The following is a 12,084-nucleotide window of genomic DNA, read 5'->3' on the forward strand; positions in this document are numbered from 1 at the left end:
TAGTTTGTTTGATATACTTATTCCTACCGTAAGGATTTTTGACTAACGTGTTCTCTCTTAGAGATATATCAAATCGTCGTTGTTCCTACAATAACTCCTATGTGTAAAATATAAAATTGTTCAGTAGAAAGAAAAACACATTTATTCATTCAATGGCAGTAGTACATAGGAGACTGTGAATTCTTACATTTTTGAAAGAAAGAAATATAATTACATACAAGAGATTTTATTATTTGCTGTTTCACTATTTAAGTTATTTAATAGAGCAAAAATATTGAAAATCGATAAATATGTCACATAGGAGTTATTGCAGGAACAACGACGAAATGTTTCACGGTACTTTTAACTTCCAAAATTAACCTATTTAGTACCTGTAGCTCAACATTAGGCAAATAAGCTTTCAGTTCATTCCCAACATCTGTTCAGGTTTGTTTCATGATAGAGAAACTCATTTGAAAGGGGGATCTTAATGTAAAGGAAGATACAAACATTTAAATGTTTAGAAGTATTTCTCAAGAACAAAATCAAACTGTTTTTCCAACATACAAATTCTTCTTAACTTTCAACTTGATCAACTGTTACATCACAGTTTTGTAATAGGCGTAATTTCTGAAATGTAAATGATCTGCCAAGCCTAAATAATTGTTTACCTTCTAAAAATTATTATCATGAAAGTCACACTGTTTTATGAAGTACGTTCATAAATATTGATAAATCACTCTTTATTTCACTTTTGTTTTTATCTAATCCTTCAATGAAAGAATTTGCAGTGAAGTCAACAATACTGTCATTAAATAAATAAGCAAGTAAATAAATAAATAAATAAACAAACAAACAAATAAACAAGTAAACAAATAAGTAAACAAGTAAACAAACAAACAAGTTAACAAGTAAACAAACAAGAAAACAAGTAAACGACCAAACAAACAAGTAAACAAACAAACAAAAAAGTAAACAAGTAACAAACAAAATGTAAACAAACAAACAAACAACCAAGCAAGCAAACAAATAAACAAATAAGCAAGCAAAGAAACAAACAAACAAAGTAAAAAAGCAAGCAAGCAACAAAAAAAAAACAAACAAACAACCAAGCAAGCCAACCAACCAACAAATCAACGAAGGGTGCTGCAAATAGTACGATCTTATCAGCAATATAAGGACCAGGGACTGTGGAACTTTATCTCAGAGCAATATCATACCACCTAAAATTAAACATTACAGTTCCTCTTGAGCAGGAATGACGTAATTTCCTTAACGTTATCAAATCGTGTAAATTCTGTGACTACTCACTTACTGAATGACGTAATTTTCTTAACGTTATCAAATCGTGTAAATTCTATGACTCCTCACTTACTGAATGACGTAACTTTCTTAACGTTATCAAATCGTGTAAATTCTGTTACTCCTCACTTACTGAATGACGTAATTTTCTTAACGTTATCAAATCGTGTAAATTCTGTGACTCCTCACTTACTGAATGACGTAACTTTCTTAACGTTATCAAATCGTGTAAATTCCATTATTCCTCACTTACTGAATGACGCAATTTTCATAACGTTATCAAATCGTGTAAATTCTGTTACTCCTCAATTACTGAATGACGTAACTTTCTTAACGTTATCAAATCGTGTAAATTCTGTGACTCCTCACTTACTGAATGACGTAATTTTCATAACGTTATCAAATCGTGTAAATTCTGTTACTCCTCACTTACTGAATGACGTAATTTTCTTAACGTTATCAAATCGTGTAAATTCTGTTACTCCTCACTTACTGAATGACGTAATTTTCTTAACGTTATCAAATCGTGTAAATTCTGTTACTCCTCACTTACTGAATGACGTAATTTTCTTAACGTTATCAAATCGTGTAAATTCTGTGACTCCTCACTTACTGAATGACGTAATTTTCTTAACGTTATCAAATCGTGTAAATTCTGTGACTCCTCACTTAATGAATGACGTAATTTTCTTAACGTTATAAAATCGTGTAAATTCTGTTACTCCTCACTTACTGAATGACGTAACTTTCTTAACGTTATCAAATCGTGTAAATTCTGTTACTCCTCACTTACTGAATGACGTAATTTTCTTAACGTTATCAAATCGTGTAAATTCTGCGACTCCTCACTTACTGAATGACGTAACTTTCTTAACGTTATCAAATCGTGTAAATTCCATTATTCCTCACTTACTGAATGACGTAATTTTCATAACGTTATCAAATCGTGTAAATTCTGTTACTCCTCACTTAGGCTACTGAATGACGTAATTTTCTTAACGTTATCAAATCGTGTAAATTCTGTTACTCCTCACTTACTGAATGACGTAATTTTCTTAACGTTATCAAATCGTGTAAATTCTGTGACTCCTCACTTACTGAATGACGTAATTTTCTTAACGTTATCAAATAGTGTAAATTCTGTGACTCCTCACTTACTGAATGACGTAATTTTCATAACGTTATCAAATCGTGTAAATTCTGTTACTCCTCACTTACTGAATGACGTAATTTTCTTAACGTTATCAAGTCGTGTAAATTCTGTTACTCCTCACTTACTGAATGACGTAATTTTCTTAACGTTATCAAATCGTGTAAATTCTGAGACTACTCACTTACTGAATGACGTAATTTTCTTAACGTTATCAAATCGTGTAAATTCTGTTACTCCTCACTTACTGAATGACGTAATTTTCTTAACGTTATCAAATCGTGTAAATTCTGTTACTCCTCACTTACTGAATGACGTAATTTTCTTAACGTTATCAAATCGTGTAAATTCTGTGACTCCTCACTTACTGAATGACGTAATTTTCATAACGTTATCAAGTCGTGTAAATTCTGTTACTCCTCACTTACTGAATGACGTAATTTCCTTAACGTTATCAAATCGTGTAAATTCTGTGACTACTCACTTACTGAATGACGTAATTTTGTTAACGTTATCAAATCGTGTAAATTCTGTTACTCCTCACTTAGTGAATGACGTAATTTTCTTAACGTTATCAAATCGTGTAAATTCTGTGACTCCTCACTTACTGAATGACGTAACTTTCTTAACGTTATCAAATCGTGTAAATTCCATTATTCCTCACTTACTGAATGACGTAATTTTCATAACGTTATCAAATCGTGTAAATTCTGTTACTCCTCACTTACTGAATGACGTAACTTTCTTAACGTTATCAAATCGTGTAAATTCCATTATTCCTCACTTACTGAATGACGTAATTTTCATAACGTTATCAAATCGTGTAAATTCTGTTACTCCTCACTTACTGAATGACGTAATTTTCTTAACGTTATCAAATCGTGTAAATTCTGTTACTCCTCACTTACTGAATGACGTAATTTTCTTAACGTTATCAAATCGTGTAAATTCTGTGACTCCTCACTTACTGAATGACGTAATTTTCTTAACGTTATCAAATCGTGTAAATTCTGTGACTCCTCACTTACTGAATGACGTAATTTTCTTAACGTTATCAAATCGTGTAAATTCTGTGACTCCTCACTTACTGAATGACGTAATTTTCTTAACGTTATCAAATCGTGTAAATTCTGTTACTCCTCACTTACTGAATGACGTAACTTTCTTAACGTTATCAAATCGTGTAAATTCCGTTACTCCTCACTTACTGAATGACGTAATTTTCTTAACGTTATCAAATCGTGTAAATTCTGTGACTCCTCACTTACTGAATGACGTAACTTGCTTAACGTTATCAAATCGTGTAAATTCCATTATTCCTCACTTACTGAATGACGTAATTTTCATAACGTTATCAAATCGTGTAAATTCTGTTACTCCTCACTTACTGAATGACGTAATTTTCTTAACGTTATCAAATCGTGTAAATTCTGTTACTCCTCACTTACTGAATGACGTAATTTTCTTAACGTTATCAAATCGTGTAAATTCTGTGACTCCTCACTTACTGAATGACGTAATTTTCTTAACGTTATCAAATCGTGTAAATTCTGTGACTCCTCACTTACTGAATGACGTAATTTTCATAACGTTATCAAATCGTGTAAATTCTGTTACTCCTCACTTACTGAATGACGTAATTTTCTTAACGTTATCAAGTCGTGTAAATTCTGTTACTCCTCACTTATTGAATGACGTAATTTTCTTAACGTTATCAAATCGTGTAAATTCTGTGACTACTCACTTACTGAATGACGTAATTTTCTTAACGTTATCAAATCGTGTAAATTCCATTATTCCTCACTTACTGAATGACGTAATTTTCATAACGTTATCAAATCGTGTAAATTCTGTTACTCCTCACTTACTGAATGACGTAATTTTCTTACCGTTATCAAATCGTGTAAATTCTGTTACTCCTCATTTACTGAATGACGTAATTTTCTTAACGTTATCAAATCGTGTAAATTCTGTGACTCCTCACTTACTGAATGACGTAATTTTCATAACGTTATCAAGTCGTGTAAATTCTGTTACTCCTCACTTACTGAATGACGTAATTTTCTTAACGTTATCAAATCGTGTAAATTCTGTGACTACTCACTTACTGAATGACGTAATTTTCTTAACGTTATCAAATCGTGTAAATTCTGTGACTCCTCACTTACTGAATGACGTAATTTTCTTAACGTTATCAAATCGTGTAAATTCTGTGACTCCTCACTTACTGAATGACGTAATTTTCTTAACGTTATCAAATCGTGTAAATTCTGTTACTCCTCACTTACTGAATGACGTAACTTTCTTAACGTTATCAAATCGTGTAAATTCTGTTACTCCTCACTTACTGAATGACGTAATTTTCTTAACGTTATCAAATCGTGTAAATTCTGTAACTACTCACTTACTGAATGACGTAACTTTCTTAACGTTATCAAATCGTGTAAATTCCATTATTCCTCACTTACTGAATGACGTAATTTTCATAACGTTATCAAATCGTGTAAATTCTGTTACTCCTCACTTACTGAATGACGTAATTTTCTTAACGTTATCAAATCGTGTAAATTCTGTTACTCCTCACTTACTGAATGACGTAATTTTCTTAACGTTATCAAATCGTGTAAATTCTGTGACTCCTCACTTACTGAATGACGTAACTTTCTTAACGTTATCAAATCGTGTAAATTCTGTTACTCCTCACTTACTGAATGACGTAATTTTCTTAACGTTATCAAATCGTGTAAATTCTGTGACTCCTCACTTACTGAATGACGTAACTTTCTTAACGTTATCAAATCGTGTAAATTCCATTATTCCTCACTTACTGAATGACGTAATTTTCATAACGTTATCAAATCGTGTAAATTCTGTTACTCCTCACTTACTGAATGACGTAATTTTCTTAACGTTATCAAATCGTGTAAATTCTGTTACTCCTCACTTGCTGAATGACATAATTTTCTTAACGTTATCAAATCGTGTAAATTCTGTGACTCCTCACTTACTGAATGACGTAATTTTCTTAACGTTATCAAATCGTGTAAATTCTGTGACTCCTCACTTACTGAATGACGTAATTTTCATAACGTTATCAAATCGTGTAAATTCTGTTACTCCTCACTTACTGAATGACGTAATTTTCTTAACGTTATCAAGTCGTGTAAATTCTGTTACTCCTCACTTACTGAATGACGTAACTTTCTTAACGTTATCAAATCGTGTAAATTCCATTATTCCTCACTTACTGAATGACGTAATTTTCATAACGTTATCAAATCGTGTAAATTCTGTTACTCCTCACTTACTGAATGACGTAACTTTCTTAACGTTATCAAATCGTGTAAATTCCATTATTCCTCACTTACTGAATGACGTAAATTTCATAATGTTATCAAATCGTGTAAATTCTGTGACTCCTCACTTACTGAATGACGTAATTTTCATAACGTTATCAAGTCGTGTAAATTCTGTTACTCCTCACTTACTGAATGACGTAATTTTCTTAACGTTATCAAATCGTGTAAATTCTGTGACTACTCACTTACTGAATGACGTAATTTTCTTAACGTTATCAAATCGTGTAAATTCAATTATTCCTCACTTACTGAATGACGTAATTTTCATAACGTTATCAAATCGTGTAAATTCTGTTACTCCTCACTTACTGAATGACGTAATTTTCTTAACGTTATCAAATCGTGTAAATTCTGTGACTACTCACTTACTGAATGACGTAATTTTCTTAACGTTATCAAATCGTGTAAATTCTGTTACTCCTCACTTACTGAATGACGTAATTTTCTTACCGTTATCAAATCGTGTAAATTCTGTTACTCCTCACTTACTGAATGACGTAATTTTCTTACCGTTATCAAATCGTGTAAATTCTGTTACTCCTCACTTACTGAATGACGTAATTTTCTTAACGTTATCAAATCGTGTAAATTCTGTGACTCCTCACTTACTGAATGACGTAATTTTCATAACGTTATCAAGTCGTGTAAATTCTGTTACTCCTCACTTACTGAATGACGTAATTTTCTTAACGTTATCAAATCGTGTAAATTCTGTGACTACTCACTTACTGAATGACGTAATTTTCTTAACGTTATCAAATCGTGTAAATTCTGTGACTCCTCACTTACTGAATGACGTAATTTTCTTAACGTTATCAAATCGTGTAAATTCTGTGACTCCTCACTTACTGAATGACGTAATTTTCTTAACGTTATCAAATCGTGTAAATTCTGTTACTCCTCACTTACTGAATGACGTAACTTTCTTAACGTTATCAAATCGTGTAAATTCTGTTACTCCTCACTTACTGAATGACGTAATTTTCTTAACGTTATCAAATCGTGTAAATTCTGTAACTACTCACTTACTGAATGACGTAACTTTCTTAACGTTATCAAATCGTGTAAATTCCATTATTCCTCACTTACTGAATGACGTAATTTTCATAACGTTATCAAATCGTGTAAATTCTGTGACTCCTCACTTACCGAATGACGTAACTTTCTTAACGTTATCAAATCGTGTAAATTCAATTATTCCTCACTTACTGAATGACGTAATTTTCATAACGTTATCAAATCGTGTAAATTCTGTTACTCCTCACTTACTGAATGACGTAATTTTCTTAACGTTATCAAATCGTGTAAATTCTGTGACTACTCACTTACTGAATGACGTAATTTTCTTAACGTTATCAAATCGTGTAAATTCTGTTACTCCTCACTTACTGAATGACGTAATTTTCTTACCGTTATCAAATCGTGTAAATTCTGTTACTCCTCACTTACTGAATGACGTAATTTTCTTACCGTTATCAAATCGTGTAAATTCTGTTACTCCTCACTTACTGAATGACGTAATTTTCTTAACGTTATCAAATCGTGTAAATTCTGTGACTCCTCACTTACTGAATGACGTAATTTTCATAACGTTATCAAGTCGTGTAAATTCTGTTACTCCTCACTTACTGAATGACGTAATTTTCTTAACGTTATCAAATCGTGTAAATTCTGTGACTACTCACTTACTGAATGACGTAATTTTCTTAACGTTATCAAATCGTGTAAATTCTGTGACTCCTCACTTACTGAATGACGTAATTTTCTTAACGTTATCAAATCGTGTAAATTCTGTGACTCCTCACTTACTGAATGACGTAATTTTCTTAACGTTATCAAATCGTGTAAATTCTGTTACTCCTCAATTACTGAATGACGTAACTTTCTTAACGTTATCAAATCGTGTAAATTCTGTTACTCCTCACTTACTAAATGACGTAATTTTCTTAACGTTATCAAATCGTGTAAATTCTGTAACTACTCACTTACTGAATGACGTAACTTTCTTAACGTTATCAAATCGTGTAAATTCCATTATTCCTCACTTACTGAATGACGTAATTTTCATAACGTTATCAAATCGTGTAAATTCTGTTACTCCTCACTTACTGAATGACGTAATTTTCTTAACGTTATCAAATCGTGTAAATTCTGTTACTCCTCACTTACTGAATGACGTAATTTTCTTAACGTTATCAAATCGTGTAAATTCTGTGACTCCTCACTTACTGAATGACGTAACTTTCTTAACGTTATCAAATCGTGTAAATTCTGTTACTCCTCACTTACTGAATGACGTAATTTTCTTAACGTTATCAAATCGTGTAAATTCTGTGACTCCTCACTTACTGAATGACGTAACTTTCTTAACGTTATCAAATCGTGTAAATTCCATTATTCCTCACTTACTGAATGACGTAATTTTCATAACGTTATCAAATCGTGTAAATTCTGTTACTCCTCACTTACTGAATGACGTAATTTTCTTAACGTTATCAAATCGTGTAAATTCTGTTACTCCTCACTTACTGAATGACATAATTTTCTTAACGTTATCAAATCGTGTAAATTCTGTGACTCCTCACTTACTGAATGACGTAATTTTCTTAACGTTATCAAACCGTGTAAATTCTGTGACTCCTCACTTACTGAATGACGTAATTTTCATAACGTTATCAAATCGTGTAAATTCTGTTACTCCTCACTTACTGAATGACGTAATTTTCTTAACGTTATCAAGTCGTGTAAATTCTGTTACTCCTCACTTACTGAATGACGTAACTTTCTTAACGTTATCAAATCGTGTAAATTCCATTATTCCTCACTTACTGAATGACGTAATTTTCATAACGTTATCAAATCGTGTAAATTCTGTTACTCCTCACTTACTGAATGACGTAACTTTCTTAACGTTATCAAATCGTGTAAATTCCATTATTCCTCACTTACTGAATGACGTAATTTTCATAACGTTATCAAATCGTGTAAATTCTGTTACTCCTCACTTACTGAATGACGTAATTTTCATAACGTTATCAAATCGTGTAAATTCTGTTACTCCTCACTTACTGAATGACGTAATTTTCTTAACGTTATCAAATCGTGTAAATTCTGGGACTACTCACTTACTGAATGACGTAATTTTCTTAACGTTATCAAATCGTGTAAATTCTGTGACTACTCACTTACTGAATGACGTAATTTTCTTAACGTTATCAAATCGTGTAAATTCTGTTACTCCTCACTTACTGAATGACGTAATTTTCTTAACGTTATCAAATCGTGTAAATTCTGTTACTCCTCACTTACTGAATGACGTAATTTTCATAACGTTATCAAATCGTGTAAATTCTGTTACTCCTCACTTACTGAATAACGTAATTTTCTGAACGTTATCAAATCGTGTAAATTCTGTGACTCCTCACTTACTGAATGACGTAATTTTCATAACGTTATCAAATCGTGTAAATTCTGTGACTACTCACTTACTGAATGACGTAATTTTCTTAACGTTATCAAGTCGTGTAAATTCTGTTACTCCTCACTTACTGAATGACGTAATTTTCTTAACGTTATCAAATCGTGTAAATTCTGTGACTACTCACTTACTGAATGACGTAATTTTCTTAACGTTATCAAATCGTGTAAATTCTGTGATTCCTCACTTACTGAATGACGTAATTTTCTTACCGTTATCAAATCGTGTAAATGCTGTTACTCCTCACTTACTGAATGACGTAATTTTCTTAACATTATCAAATCGTGTAAATTCTGTGACTACTCACTTACTGAATGACGTAATTTTCTTAACGTTATCAAATCGTGTAAATTCTGTGACTCCTCACTTACTGAATGACGTAATTTTCTTAACGTTATCAAATCGTGTAAATTCTGTGACTCCTCACTTACTGAATGACGTAATTTTCTTAACGTTATCAAATCGTGTAAATTCTGTTACTCCTCACTTACTGAATGACGTAACTCTCTTAACGTTATCAAATCGTGTAAATTCTGTTACTCTTCACTTACTGAATGACGTAATTTTCTTAACGTTATCAAATCGTGTAAATTCTGTGACTCCTCACTTACCGAATGACGTAACTTTCTTAACGTTATCAAATCGTGTAAATTCAATTATTCCTCACTTACTTAATGACGTAATTTTCATAACGTTATCAAATCGTGTAAATTCTGTTACTCCTCACTTACTGAATGACGTAACTTTCTTAACGTTATCAAATCGTGTAAATTCCATTATTCCTCACTTACTGAATGACGTAATTTTCATAACGTTATCAAATCGTGTAAATTCTGTTACTCCTCACTTACTGAATGACGTAATTTTCTTAACGTTATCAAATCGTGTAAATTCTGTTACTCCTCACTTACTGAATGACGTAATTTTCTTAACGTTATCAAATCGTGTAAATTCTGTTACTCCTCACTTACTGAATGACGTAATTTTCTTAACGTTATCAAATCGTGTAAATTCTGTGACTCCTCACTTACTGAATGACGTAATTTTCTTAACGTTATCAAATCGTGTAAATTCTGTGACTCCTCACTTACTGAATGACGTAATTTTCTTAACGTTATCAAATCGTGTAAATTCTGTTACTCCTCACTTACTGAATGACGTAACTTACTTAACGTTATCAAATCGTGTAAATTCTGTGACTCCTCACTTACTGAATGACGTAATTTTCTTAACGTTATCAAATCGTGTAAATTCTGTGACTCCTCACTTACTGAATGACGTAACTTTCTTAACGTTATCAAATCGTGTAAATTCTGTGACTCCTCACTTACTGAATGACGTAATTTTCATAACGTTATCAAATCGTGTAAATTCTGTTACTCCTCACTTACTGAATGACGTAATTTTCTTAACGTTATCAAATCGTGTAAATTCTGTTACTCCTCACTTACTGAATGACGTAATTTTCTTAACGTTATCAAATCGTGTAAATTCTGTGACTCCTCACTTACTGAATGACGTAACTTTCTTAACGTTATCAAATCGTGTAAATTCCATTATTCCTCACTTACTGAATGACGTAATTTTCATAACGTTATCAAATCGTGTAAATTCTGTTACTCCTCACTTACTGAATGACGTAACTTTCTTAACGTTATCAAATCGTGTAAATTCCATTATTCCTCACTTACTGAATGACGTAATTTTCATAACGTTATCAAATCGTGTAAATTCTGTTACTCCTCACTTACTGAATGACGTAATTTTCTTAACGTTATCAAATCGTGTAAATTCTGTTACTCCTCACTTACTGAATGACGTAATTTTCTTAACGTTATCAAATCGTGTAAATTCTGTGACTCCTCACTTACTGAATGACGTAATTTTCTTAACGTTATCAAATCGTGTAAATTCTGTGACTCCTCACTTACTGAATGACGTAATTTTCTTAACGTTATCAAATCGTGTAAATTCTGTGACTCCTCACTTACTGAATGACGTAATTTTCTTAACGTTATCAAATCGTGTAAATTCTGTTACTCCTCACTTACTGAATGACGTAACTTTCTTAACGTTATCAAATCGTGTAAATTCTGTTACTCCTCACTTACTGAATGACGTAATTTTCTTAACGTTATCAAATCGTGTAAATTCTGTGACTCCTCACTTACTGAATGACGTAACTTGCTTAACGTTATCAAATCGTGTAAATTCCATTATTCCTCACTTACTGAATGACGTAATTTTCATAACGTTATCAAATCGTGTAAATTCTGTTACTCCTCACTTACTGAATGACGTAATTTTCTTAACGTTATCAAATCGTGTAAATTCTGTTACTCCTCACTTACTGAATGACGTAATTTTCTTAACGTTATCAAATCGTGTAAATTCTGTGACTCCTCACTTACTGAATGACGTAATTTTCTTAACGTTATCAAATCGTGTAAATTCTGTGACTCCTCACTTACTGAATGACGTAATTTTCATAACGTTATCAAATCGTGTAAATTCTGTTACTCCTCACTTACTGAATGACGTAATTTTCTTAACGTTATCAAGTCGTGTAAATTCTGTTACTCCTCACTTACTGAATGACGTAATTTTCTTAACGTTATCAAATCGTGTAAATTCTGTGACTACTCACTTACTGAATGACGTAATTTTCTTAACGTTATCAAATCGTGTAAATTCTGTTACTCCTCACTTACTGAATGACGTAATTTTCTTACCGTTATCAAATCGTGTAAATTCTGTTACTCCTCACTTACTGAATGACGTAATTTTCTTAACGTTATCAAATCGTGTAAATTCTG

The sequence above is a fragment of the Periplaneta americana genome, chromosome 16 (assembly GCF_040183065.1).
Source record: "Periplaneta americana isolate PAMFEO1 chromosome 16, P.americana_PAMFEO1_priV1, whole genome shotgun sequence".
NCBI lineage: Eukaryota > Metazoa > Arthropoda > Insecta > Blattodea > Blattidae > Periplaneta > Periplaneta americana.